Consider the following 14,080-nt stretch of genomic DNA (forward strand, 5'->3'; position numbering starts at 1 on the left):
ATTTTGTAATATAACACGTGAGTATCAACAACAGAAAAGGTACAATTAAATACAGACATTATGCAAATTAGGTCACTCATAGTATGGGTAACCTGAACTGGGGAAGGGCAGGGTGGGGGGAGGGGAGTCCAGAGTCAAAAGAGCATGGAAACTGATGGGGAATGTGAGAGTGGGGGAGAGTTCTTGGGCGAGTCCTGGAACGTAAATGTATATTGATCCATAGAGGGGTCGGATTTGGGGAAGGAGTACTTGACGTAATTGTCCCATTTCTGTAGAAATGATTTCCGTGAGGATGGGGCTGAAAAATCTGTGTTGAGGCGGTCAATGGAAAGAAGTGTGGAAAGCTCTGATCTGACCCGGGAAACTAAGGGGGAGTCGTGGAGATCCAATTAGTTAGGATTGTCCTTCTGGCCACCAGTAAAGAGGTAAGGATCCACAGACGATGTGGCGAGGCAGGGGTGCTAGACCACTTTTGGAGGCGTTTGTCCCAGTAACCGAACAGGAGCAATATAGGGTCTTTGGGTATGTGCCACTTTGTCACTTCCCTGATGAAGGTCAGTACCTGGTCCCAGAATGTCGTGATTAGGGATGATCGAACGGTTCGGGTCGACCATTGGTTCGGCCCGAACATTGGGTGTTCGAGGTTCGGCCGAATTTAGAACTTTTTGCCCAAAAAGTTCGGAATTCGGCAACCAGAACCGACCAAAATGCAATGGGACAGAAAATGGGCTTTAAAAGCCCGTGATTGGACCAGAACCATCAGTAAAAGCCAATTGAGGGGGCAGGAGAATGCTAGGAATGTGATTGGAGTGACTAGGGGGTCCATAGTCCAATCATTAGTGAATACGCCCCCCCAGTATATAAGATCGCCCTCGCCAAATTCCTAGCATTCTTGTACGGGACTTGAAAGAGAGTGGAATGCTGTTCTGTTCTAATGTGTTACAAAGTGTCATTTAGCTATTTTTAGTGTGAGGAAAGGGATATCTAGTGTAGTTAGAGTGCTCCTTTTACACTTTAGTTAGCTTCAAAAATTTAGTTTCTGTAGGGAAAGTGTTAAGTGTAAGGGGACCGTAGTGTAGTGTAGGGTTAACTGACAGTGACTGATATGGAAGGGTGACAAAACCCCTCCATAGCAGGGTGACCGCTATAGAGAAATGATCATTTCTCTGAGTTGCTTCGGAACTGGAATATGGCTTCTCACCAGCCAAGCATTTTTAATGCTGCAGGGGCTGCCACTGCCAGTGCTTTTTTGAGGACATGTTTGATGTCAGACATGACATCTGAACATGTGTATAGGGGGTATATACACACATATATGTCTGTATATATTTCAAAAGTTCGATCATCCCTACTAACCAGGCCCGACCCTGCTTATCCTCCCAGATCAGACGAGATCAGGCGCGTTCAGGGTGATGTGGCCATAGGTGATTATCACTGCCACCCTCGAACCCTTTGAACTTGCCCATGGCAAGATGGCAACTCAGGAGAAACAAAAAGAAAGCCAACGAATAAAGGAAAAGCCAAAAGCCTACAGCACCTGGTATTCCCAGGTGGTCTCCCATCCAGGTACTAACCAGGCCCGACCCTGCTTAGCTTCCGAGATTAGTCAAGATCGGGTGCGTTCAAGGTGATGTGGCCGTAGGCGATCACCACTGCCACCCTCGACCCCTTTGAACTTGGCCATGGCAAGATGGCACCTCAAGTTATTCGTTGGCTTTCTTTTTGTTTCTCCTGTGTGAATGCCTAATTTACCTCTAGCCATCAAATACACTATGTTCTTTGCTGTCAGTTAAACCCATGTGAGCTAAGTTTTGGGGCCTATACAGGCTGACACTTACTTCTGTATCCTGTGAAAGCCTAATGTACTTCCAGCCATCAAATACTACGTTCTGTGCTATCAGTTAAACCCATGTGAGCTAAGTTTTGGGGCCTATACAGGCTGACACTTACTTCTGTATCCTGTGAAAGCCTAATGTACCTCCAGCCACCAAATACTACGTTCTTAGTTGTCAGGTAAACTGATGTGGGCTAATTTTTGGGGCCTTTTATGGCCGACACTTACTTCTTTATCCTGTGAATGCCTAATGTACCTTCAGCCACAGAATACTACGTTCTTAGCTGTCAGGTAAACCCATTTGGGCTACTTTTTTGGGGCATTTTATGCCCGAAACGTACTTCTTTATCCTGTAAATGCCTAATGTACCTTCAGCCACAGAATACTATATTCTTAGCTGTCAGGTAAACCCATGTGGGCTATTTTTTGGGGCCTTTTATAGCCGACACTTACTTCTGTATCCAGTGAATGCGTAATGTACCTTCAGCCAAAGAATACTACGTTCTTAGCTGTCAATTAAACCCATGTGGGTTAATTTTTTGGGGTTATACCGGCCGACACTTACTTCTGTACCCTGTGAATGCCTAATATACCTTCAACCACCAAATACTACATTCTTAGCTGTCAGGTAAACAGATGTGGGCTAATTTTTGAGGCCTTTTACGGCCGACACTTACTTCTGTATCCTGTGAATGCATTTGGTCACCAAAGGTCTGAAAAAAATGTTTTAGTCAAAATGACTGTATTTTTGTCTTTTAGAGTTTTAAAAAGCCGGTTTTAGACCAGATAGCTGCATTTTGTTCTCCAAAGGCCTGAAAATGTTTTTGGTCAAAATGACTCTATTTTGGTCTCCAAGTGTCTTAAAAGCCTTTTTTAGTCAAAATAACTGCATTTGGTCACCCAAGGTCTGACAATTTTTTTTAGTCAAAATGACTATTTTTGTCTTTTAGAGTCTTAAAAAGCCGGTTTTAGACAAGATTACTGTATTTTGTCTCCAATGGTCTGAAATTTTTTTTAGTCAAAATGACTGTATTTTGGTCTCCAAGTGTCTAAAAAGCCTATTTTAGTCAAAATAACTGCATTTGGTCACCAAAGGTCTGAAAAACAATTTTGGTCAAAATGACTGTATTTTTGTCTTTTAGAGCCTTAAAAAGCTGGGTTTCTACAAGATTTGTCTAAAATCGGCCATTTGGGCTGCAATGGCCTGAAAAAAATGTTTTGTCAAAATGACTCTATTTTGGTCTCCAAGTGTCTAAAAAGCCTTTTTTTAGTCAAAATAACTGCATTTGGTCACCAAACGTCTGAAAAAAATGTAGTCAAAATGACTACATTTATGTCTTGTAGAGCCTTAAAAAGCTGGTTTTAGGCAAGATTTTAGACATTTGGCTCCAATGGCCTGAAAAAATGTTTTTGGTCAAAATGACTTTATTTTGGTCTCCAAGTGTCTAAAAAGCCTTTTTTAGTCAGAATAACTGCATTTGGTCATCAAAGGTCTGAAATTTTTTTTCTCAAAATTACTCTATTTTTGTCTTTTTGAGCCTTATAAAGCCGGTTTTAGACAAGGTTTTAGACATTTGGGCTCCTATGGCCTGAAAACATTTTTTTGGTCAAAATGACTCTATTTTGGTCTCCAAGTGTCTAAAAAGCCTTTTTGTTAGTCAGAATAACGGCATTTGGTCACCAAAGGTCTGAAAAAATATTTAGTCAAAATTACTGTATTTTTGTCTTTTAGAGCCTTAAAAAGCCTTTTTTTAGACATGATAACTTTATTTGGGCTCCAATGGCCTGAAAAATTGTTTTTGGTCAAAATGACTCTATTTTGGCCTCCAAGTGTCTAAAAAGCCTTCTTTAGTCAAAATAACTGCATTTAGTCACCAAAGGTCTGACAACATTTTTTAGTCAAAATGACTGTATTTTTTGTCTTTTAGAGTCTTTAAAAGCCGGTTTTAGACAAGATAACTGCATTTGGTCTCCAATGGTCTGAAATTTTTTTTGTCAAAATGAATGTATTTAGTATTCTGTGGCTGAAGGTACATTAGGCATTCACAGGATACAGAAGTAAGTGTCGGCCTGTATCGGCCCCAAAAATTAGCCATGGGTTGAACTGACAGCTAAGAACGTAGTATTCTGTGGCTGAAGGTGAGTGTCAGGTAAACCCATGTGGGCTAATTTCTGGGGCCTTTTATGGCCGACACTTACTTCTGTATCCTGTGAATGCCTAATGTACCTTCAGCCACAGAATACTACGTTCTTTGCTGTCAGTTAAACCCATGTGAGCTAATTTTTGGGGCCTATACAGGCCGACACTTACTTCTGTATCATGTGAATGCCTAATGTACCTCCAGCCATTAAATACTACGTTCTTTGCTGTCAGTTAAACCCATGTGAGCTAATTTTTGGGGCCTATACAGGCCGACACTTACTTCTGTATACTGTGTGAATGCCTAATGTACCTCCAGCCACCAAATACTACGTTCTTAGTTGTCAGGTAAACTGATGTGGGATATTTTTTGGGGCCTTTTATGGCCGACGCTTACTTCTTTATCCAGTGAATGCCTAATGTACCTTCAGCCACAGAATACTACATTCTTAGCTGTCAGGTAAACCCATGTGGGCTAATTTTTGGGGCCTTTTACGGCCGACACTTACTTCTGTATCACGTGAATGCCTAATGTACCTTCAGCCACAGAATACTACGTTCTTAGCTTTCTTTTTTGTATTTATTGTTCTTTATTTCAATTTCAAGGAGAATTACAACACAAAGTATAATATATACCTCCAAGGCATAAACAAAAAGAGAACGAGAACCACAATACAAGCCCCCATCCTCTTCCCAGTACACAATGTGTTCACATTCAAAGAAATATTCATCATTTTCCAGGGTACCAATAGTGCTCGCAATAAGAAAGAGAAAAAAATTCCTTGACGAGGAAACAGTTTGTCCAGATCGCAAGGCTCTTACCCAATCTTCCTTTTCACTCTTCCCTCTCCCTTCCTCTCCAAACATCACTGCTGCCCCCTTTAATCTACCTCTGTATTGTGTCTTCCGAGAAGACAGCTATGGAGTTCATCTTTCCGTCTCCTACACTATTCTTTTCTCCTTTCCACTCTTTTCCCCTCCCTCCCTACCCTCCCCCCTTCCCTCACTCATACTATCAGACAAACATCCACTCACAAAAAAAACAAAAAAAAAAAACATTTTTTATAAATTTTTTCTCCTCGTAATTAAGTTCCAGATACCCCATATCGCCTTATATTGTTCGTATTTGTTTTGTGAGGAAAGTACTAAATCCTCCATTTTATTTATATGCTCTAATTTTCGTGCCCATTCAGATACTGAGGGGGGATTTGTCCTCCTCCAGTATTGCGGTATGCATGCTCTTGCAGCATTCATCATATGAGGTAATATCGATCTTTCATATTTCTTCCTTGATAGCCCCGATATCTGCAAGAGGCAAAAGGCTGCATCTCCCTCAATTCTATAATCCGTTATTTTCTGAATTATACCCCCTACTTCCGACCAGTATTTCTTTATATCTGGGCAATTCCAGAAAATATGGTACAACGTACCCTCTCCCTCCCCACATCTCCAGCACCTATCAGATTCCTGGGGATACCACTTATGTAATTTATCTGGTGTATTATACCATCTGGTTAAGATCTTATAATTTGTTTCCTGAATTTTAGTGCACTTTGTTGGCCCGAATGTTAACCTACATATTCTCTGTACCTGTGCTATTGTTATATCCCTATTTAAATCTGATTTCCACTTTTCCACCCAATTTAAATTTGGTTGTTCTATTGGGGTATGTAAATTAAGTTGCGCTAATATGATCTATGGAGGTATAAAGTCCACAAAGTCCCAATGTTGATAACAAATGGAAAGTATCCTTGGTAGGGTCCTGAGCCCGACTCCCTTAAGAGTGTACGCTTACCAGATTGAGGCAAAATTGAAGCGGATATGCTTAATCTTGTCAATTTGATAGAAGATCCAGGCCCGTGTAAGCAATGAACTCGGAGGTCATTGGATCATGTAAAAATACAAATAAACGCAATAGCGTAAAACCCAACGACTAAATAGTATCACCTTGAGTGTGACTTATAATAGAAATTGGGAAAAGTGTAAGAAGCTACCACCAAGATAGCTAGGGAAAAAAAATTGTTTGGAGTGTGAAACCGTACCAAAATAAATGTGAAATAAAGTGAAAAAAATTTCAGTTGGAGTTGCCTCTAGCCAGACCAAATGATCTAATAAACCCAAGTGAATAATAACAATACTGAAGATAAGTGCTTGGACCATCACCAGCTAGACAAGCCTCTTACCAAAATCAAGTAAAAGCAAGTGTGTATAAGTAACTCCAAGTGACACAGGATGCAATGTCAGAAAAACACCAGTAGGGGTCGCCTCTTACCAGACTTTAATTCAATCAAGTGTGTATGGAAATCACTAGTCAAGGTCCAACCAAGAATTCTGGGACAGATCCTCACTTTCAGCCATGCGAATGGCCAATCAAAAAGGAAGAAAAGAGGCTCCCATAGCGTAAAACCATACAATTTATTAAAAGACAAAAGAATAACACTTACAGTGCAAACGAAAAATCAGGCAGGAAATGTGCAGCCGCCGGCCGGACGGCTTCGCTCGCCCGCACTCTCTAGATCGCTGTTGGATGACGTCAGTACGCCGTGCCCTGACGACGTTTCGTCACAGATGACGTTTTTAAAGGTGCGGACGGCGTACTGACGCCATCTATTTATGCAGAACGATGGATCCAAAAACCGGAAGCGAGCGAGCACCGCTCCGCCATCTTAAGTGGGGGAATCCAGATCCGAGCGGTAACAAGCGTGCAACCGGAGATTGACACCCAAAAAACTTATTATAAACCAATCTGGGAGTTATGATACCCCACAGGTGGCTAAACATATATGTTAGTATAGCAAAAAAAACAACAAAATAACGATAAACATGACCACTATTGGAGCATCCGGTAGATCACCATCTAGTGGCCAGAAAACAATATGGCAGTGATATGAACTTTGAAAATCACAACAGAACAACAACTTATTTGACATGCCAAATTAATAGAAAACCATATTCAAATAAGTATGAATTACATATGTAGCTAATCTTGTATTGAACCAGTTAAACATACTTCAGTAATTAATGAACACATAAGTATCCAGTAAAGTGAATCTAAACCCATATGATAGCATTAGGGTCCTATAGAGTACAGGCGCATATAGATCGACTAAATGCGATTGTGGTTGTTCTGTAGTGATATAAGTATATTGTAAACAGTAAACATTAAAATGAATAAAAATATAATAAATTAAAACTGGGAACCCAAAACAAACTAAATATAGTCAAGCATTGTCTATAAACGCATTTAATTCGATGTCTACATTGAGTCCAAACGGTACATATGTTTTGACTCGATGTATCCAGGTCATCTCCAGCTTTGAGATACCTCTGACTAGAGGTTCACCTCTCCAGTGGGGTACAAATTTGTCTATCCCTAGGAATAAAGTATTCCTGGGATTTTTGTCATGGACAAGGGCATAATGTCTACTAAGTGTCGGCCATAAAAGGCACCAGAAATTATTTTTTTTTCAAATTTTATTTTTATTTATTCAAATCCAGTTACATATACATGTTATTCCTTACATTTTAACTTCCAATAACATATCTTAACAAAAAAAAAAAAAAAAGGACATTCTATAATTATATCATAACTGTTTTTGAATCAACCTTTTCTTCCCATTTCCCTCCCTCTTTCCCCTCTTCTCCAAAAAAAAAAAAAAAAAAAAACACTAAATAAATTCCTCTCCCCTCTCTTCCCAATTGGCCTTTCATGGGGACCATAGAGATCACAATATACCTCTTGCCATCTTTTATCTAGTCAGCCAGTTATTGTTCTATCATTAATAATTGACATTCCTCTGACTTCACATACTCTTTCCATTGTTTCCATTTCTTCTCATATTTATCTGATTGCTGGCAGGCAGATAGTACCAGATTCTCTAGATTATTTATTTCCTCAACCTTCTTTAACCACATTTTTATATTGGGGGGATCAGTATCTCTCCACTTAAGAGGTATACATGTTTTTGCTGCATTTATAAAATGTGGCATAATAGATTGTTTATATCCTTGGATAGGTGTGCTGGGTGCATGGAACAGGAAGAGAGCTGGTTCTTTAGAAATTTGGCAGTTCATGATTTTCTGTATCATCCTCCAAATCTGTTCCCAGAATATCTCTACTCCGGGACAAGACCAAAATATGTGAAACGTTGTCCCTCTCCCTGTCCCACACCTCCCGCATCGGTCTGTATTTGTCCCAGAGATCTTATTCATTTTTGCTGGGGTATAGTACCATCTGGTTAATATTTTGTAGTTTAATTCTTGTATTCTAACACATCTTTCAAATTATATCTTTATTTCTTTAAATTCAGTTACATAAACATTTACTACATGTTAACTTCCAAAATTATAATGTACAAAACATCTATGTCCCGCATTCGGGACAAATATCTTTCATAATATTCTATAACTGAACCCAAATCTCCCCTTTTTCCTTATCTTTTCCCTCTTTTCCCTTCCCCCCTCTCCTCCGAGGTCCTAACAACAGACAGACTACAAAAAAAAAAAAAAAAAAAAAAAAAAAGAAGGGATAGTTAATACTCTGTTATTCTAATTTATCTATTTTCTGTATGCTAATGGGCTGGTTCTTGCTCTATGATTACAGATTGGCCTTCCTCTGAATTAGTATAATCTATCCACTGTTTCCATTTCTTCTCATATTTATCCGTTTGTTGGCGGGCTGATAGAACCAATTTCTCCAGGCTGCTTATCTCCTCCACTTTCCTCATCCACATGTTTATATTAGGTGGCTTAGTCTCTCTCCATCTAAGGGGTATGCATATCTTTGCTGCGTTTACTAGATGGGGCATAATAGATTTTTTATAATTTTGCACCGGTTTACTGGGGGCGTGGAGCAGAAAGAGAGATGGTTCTTTAAGAAAATTGCATTTCATAATCTTCTGTATTGTCCTCCAGATCTGTTCCCAAAACACCTCTAGTTCAGGACATGTCCAGAATACATGAAGCATTGTCCCTCTCCCCGCTCCACATCTCCAGCAGCGGTCAGTATTTGCTACAGAAATTTTATTCAATTTAACTGGGGTATAATACCATCTGGTAAAGATCTTATAATTCAGTTCTTGAATTCTCACACACATTGAAGTTGAAAATACTGACTTAATTATTTGATTTTCTTGTTCTATTGAAAATATGGTACCCATTTCCCTTTCCCATTCCCTCAGGAACGGAAGTTTTCGCAGTTCTGCTGATGTCATTATCAGGGAGTACAATTTTGATATAGTATGTTCCAAAATCCCATTCTGGCTACATATTTTTTCAAAAGGTAATACAATTTTGTCCCCCTGAGAAGGCATCTGCAACGTCCCTAGAAAGTGGCGTAATTGAAATGCTCTCCATAAATCTAGGCCAAAATGGCCTGAGACACTTGTTAGTTCCTCCATGGTTACCCATCCTGTCTCTGAGATGAAATCTGATATCTGGAATATTCCTCTCTCTGCTAATGTCTTAAATTTCTTATCCTGATATCCTATCTCAAAGTGGGGGTTACCCAAGACTGGATACAGGATGGAATTCTCCCGTATGAGTTTTTCCTGTTTGAATATTTTCGCGCATATTTTAATTGTGTTTCCTATAATAGGATGATTCTTCATGGATGCTGGTATAATTTTATAGCACCATGGAGCTCTTTTCAATAAGATCTCACATTGTGCCTGCTCTAAGTTTGGCCATGTCTTATATTTCCCATGACGGCACCAGTCAATCACTCTTCCCAGTTGAATAGCTTGGTAGTATTTCCTCATGTTCGGAACTGCCAGACCCCCCTCTGATTTTGATTTAAATAGATATTTTTTCCCTATTCTCGGACGTTTTGATTTCCAGATGAAATTCATTATCATGGTTTCGATCTGTGACAGGAATCGAGATGGGATATGGATGGGAAGTGCCTGGAACATGTATAGAAATTTTGGTAGTACACTCATTTTGACTATATTGCACCTGCCGATCCATGAATACATTCCCCCTTTCCATTTTTGCAATAATAGGTTTATTGATTTTAGTAAAGGGTTGAAATTTAAGCTAAATAGTTGTGCTATTTTTGGTGTAATCCGTGTTCCAAGATATTTTAGGGCCTTCTTTGTCCAATTCAACTTAAAATTTACATATAATTGTTGTTGAAGTGCCTCTGACAGTTCTATTCCCATTGTTTCGGACTTAATAAAGTTTATCTTCATATTCGATTGAATACCGTATCTCTCCAATTCATATAACAAATTGGGAAGTGATATAGTTGGATTTGTAATCGAGAATAAGACATCATCCGCGTACGCTGATATTTTATATTGGTCCTTCCCCACTTTGATACCCGAGATATCAGGATTCATGCGAATTTTGCAGAGAAAGGGTTCCAGTGACAATACGAACAGGAGTGGAGACAGGGGGCACCCCTGTCTTGTACCATTTGCAATTAAGAATTCTGAGGAGAGAACTCCATTTACCTTTACTCTAGCCGATGGAATTGAGTAACTCTGTTTTATCCATTTTAGCATTTTCTCTCCTATTCCTATATAGCGTAGGACAGCAAACATATACTCCCACCTAACCCTGTCGAACGCTTTCTCTGCGTCAGTATTTAACAGGACCGTTGGTATCTTATTCTGATGTATTATGTGTTCAGTAACTTGGTCGTGTTGTCCCTTGCCTCTCGGGTTGGGACAAATCCAACCTGATCTAAATGGATCAATTTTGTCAGGTATTTCTGCAATCTTACTGCTATAATCTTTGTAAAAATTTTGAAATCAGTATTCAACAATGAAATTGGTCTGTAGCTTTTACAGGAAGAAGGGTCTTTCCCTTCTTTGGGGATTACCGTTATATGAGCATGTATGGTTTCTTTGGGGATACTATTCCCTGCCCCCCATGAGTTAAACATATCTCTCATGAATTCTTTCAGGTATGGGATTAGCTTTTTATAATAGTGTATAGTAAATCCGTCAGGACCAGGTGCCTTCCCTACTTTGATATTTTTAATAGTTTCCATTATCTCCGCTGCTGTAATTGGAGATTCAAGAATCTTACTCTCTTCTTCTGACAATTGGGACATTTGTGAAGTTTGTACATATTCCTCCAACTGTGTATATGGAACTATCGGGGTTTTCAAATTATATAGGGTTTCATAATACTTTTTGAATTCTTGAGTTATCTGTTTAGGATAGGTGAATCTCTGTCCTGCATCATTTACTATATGTGGTATATAAGATGTCAGGTTTTGGTCTCTAAGCGATCTTGCCAAAAGCCTTCCACATTTGTCCCCTGATTCATAGATATTTTTTTTAGTTTTCTGAATTGCAGCTTTGGCTCTGAAAGATAGGAGTTCATTAATATCCCTTCTTATTTTTAAAAGTTCTGCCTTTCCCTCTGTTGTCGGTGCGTGCTTGTGTTTTGCTTCTGCTTTATGTAAGGATTGGAGTAAATGGTTTAATTGTTTATTTCGTTGTTTTTTGATCCTGGACCCATGTTTAATTAATATCCCGCGTATGACTGCTTTGTGAGTTTCCCATATTATACCTGGATCTGAGTCTTCCGTGGTATTAGTCAGAAAAAAGAATTCTATTTCTGATTCTACCTCTGCCATAGTCTCTCGGTCCTGTAAAAGACTTTCGTTCAATCTCCAAGTTGTTTCTCTCCTTTCTCTTTTGTTTGGTAACTCATAAGTTATTATAATTGGGGCATGGTCGGACCAAGTCACTGAACCTATCTTTATATCTTTTATAGCGTGTAGTTGACTGTGTGGAATTAGAAAATAATCTATGCGGGAGTATTGTTGATGTAGGGAGGAATAAAATGAGTAGTCTCTTTCTCCTGGATGTCTAAGACGCCATGCGTCTATTAATTGCCCTTCCTGTAATATTTTGGCAAACTTTTTTTGTACCCTAACAGGGATTGAGGATACTCCCCGTGATGTATCCTCTGATGGAATCAGAGGGATATTCAAGTCTCCCCCTATTATTACTTGTCCTTCTCTAAACTCATTGAGTATATCCATCCCTTTACCCAGGAATCCATCCTGTTTTGTGTTTGGGACATACATGTTGACTAATGTAACTACGGTCTCCCGTATAGTCCCTTTTATAAATAAGTAACGGCCATTTGGGTCATTCAAGATTTGCTTACATTTCCAAGGCAGATTCCTTGATATCAGGATGGATACACCCCTTGACCTTGCCTCCGAGTTAGTTGCGTGGTAGACTATAGGGAAAAAATTATTGCCTAGCCTTGGGCATTTATCCTCTCTGAAATGTGTCTCCTGAACCATTGCTATATCCACCTTTGATCTTTTCAAGTCATCTAATAAGATTTTCCTTTTTTCAGGCACATTAAGGCCCTTTGCATTAATAGATAAAATTTGTATATTTTCCATTGTATTAACGGAAAAAAGTAAAGATAAAAGAAGAGGTAAAAAAAAAAAAAAAAAAAAAAAAAAAGTTTTTTTATATCAAAACTTAAAACCCCCCAAAGGATGAGGGAGGAAAGGGGAAAGTACCCACTTGATCTCTCAGTTATAAGAGGTCACTAAATAGCTTTGCGCTGAGTTGCTCCTCCAATTATTATTGGTTCTTTGAGCAGTTTCCTAAATGGGGTTATGGTTGGATTAGGCTAGAGAGCGAAAGAAAAAAAACAGAAAAAACAATAAGAGGAACTCTCCCCTCCCGCTCCCGGGTCCCGACACAGATCATTTCCATAGTCTAATGGCATTTATTTATATACAATCACTCTCTCCTTCGAACCCTCCCTCCTCTCCATACATCTCTATCTCGCTCTTTAAGCTGAGGCTGGGAGGATGAGAGAAAAAAAAAAAGAAAAAAAAAAAATATATAATAAAAATAATCCCCCCCCTCCTTCTCAAAACCAGAAAAGAGGAAGGGGGGTGGGGGGGAGGGGGGGAAAAGGGCAGGCAGAGGGGAAAACCCTCCCCCCTCCCATCCCCCCCCCACCCCCCCACCCAGCCTCCCTCCAGGGCCCTGTTTCATACCTCCTTCATCATTCACTGGTTCCCTCCCCTCCCTTAGTATTCCAGTCATTGAACTATTAGTTAAATCCTCCTCCATCCTCCAAAAAAAAAAAAAAAGCAGGTGAGTGAACCCCCCCGTCTCCCTGTTTTATCACCCTCTTAGGGACCCCCTTAGTTCGGTCCTATTAAACTATTAAGTGCTTAATCTAAAAAAAAAAAAAAAAAAAAAAAAAAAAAAACAAGAGGTGCTGTGCAATAAAATAAAGTATAGATTGAATATTTATATTGTGTTTGTTTTGTGAAAACCACTTCTCCCTTTCTTATCTCTTATTCCTTCTAATTCCTCTATTTACTTAGTGTATTCAATTGTCTATTCATTTTGTGTAAAAAAAAACCGTACCCACATCAAAGAATAACAAAAAAAAAAAAAAAAAAAAAAAAAAGGGGGGGGGGAATCCCAAAAAAAAAACAGAAAAAACCCCCACCAAAAACTCTCACCCTCTTTACTCAAAAGAGAACCATATCTCCCCACCTCTACAATCGTGTACGTGTTTCTAGTGATATTTATGAAAAAACACCAAATAGCAAAACCAAACCAAAACAAAGCAAAAAACAAAAAATAAAAATAAAAGAAAAAAAAAATACAAGGAAAAAACCCTCCTTCAGCTTATATGATCAGTTGAATCCATGCAAAAGTTCATATTCTGTCCTAAGGGGTTAGGAACTCTACCCTCTGTCCCTTACCAGAAAAAAGAAAAAAGGGGGTGAGGTGTATATATCTTCAACAGTTGAGCAACAAGGTACAACATATTATTCACCCCTAGACAAGAAAGAAAAAAAGAATGGGGGATAAAATTGCGGAGAGAGGGGGATGCCAGGAGAACATAATATAAATTATAGGAATATGGCTTCCCTCTCCCCCTTCCAAAAAAAAAAAAAAAAAAGAAAAAAAGGGGGGGGGGAGGTCAGATTTCCCCTTACCCCCCACCCCATCCCCCTCTCCTCTCCATCTTAATCCTCAGTTTATCCAGGTTTCTCAAGCATGTATTGTCCTATTTCCGTCCAGCCTCCTTTCACGGGGTCCCCCACTTGGGTACCCCCTTGTTCTTGGGGGAATTGCAAGCCAGTCTTGTACTTG

The sequence above is a fragment of the Pelophylax lessonae genome (genome assembly GCF_965119305.1).
Source record: "Pelophylax lessonae genome assembly, chromosome: 4".
Lineage (NCBI taxonomy): Eukaryota > Metazoa > Chordata > Amphibia > Anura > Ranidae > Pelophylax > Pelophylax lessonae.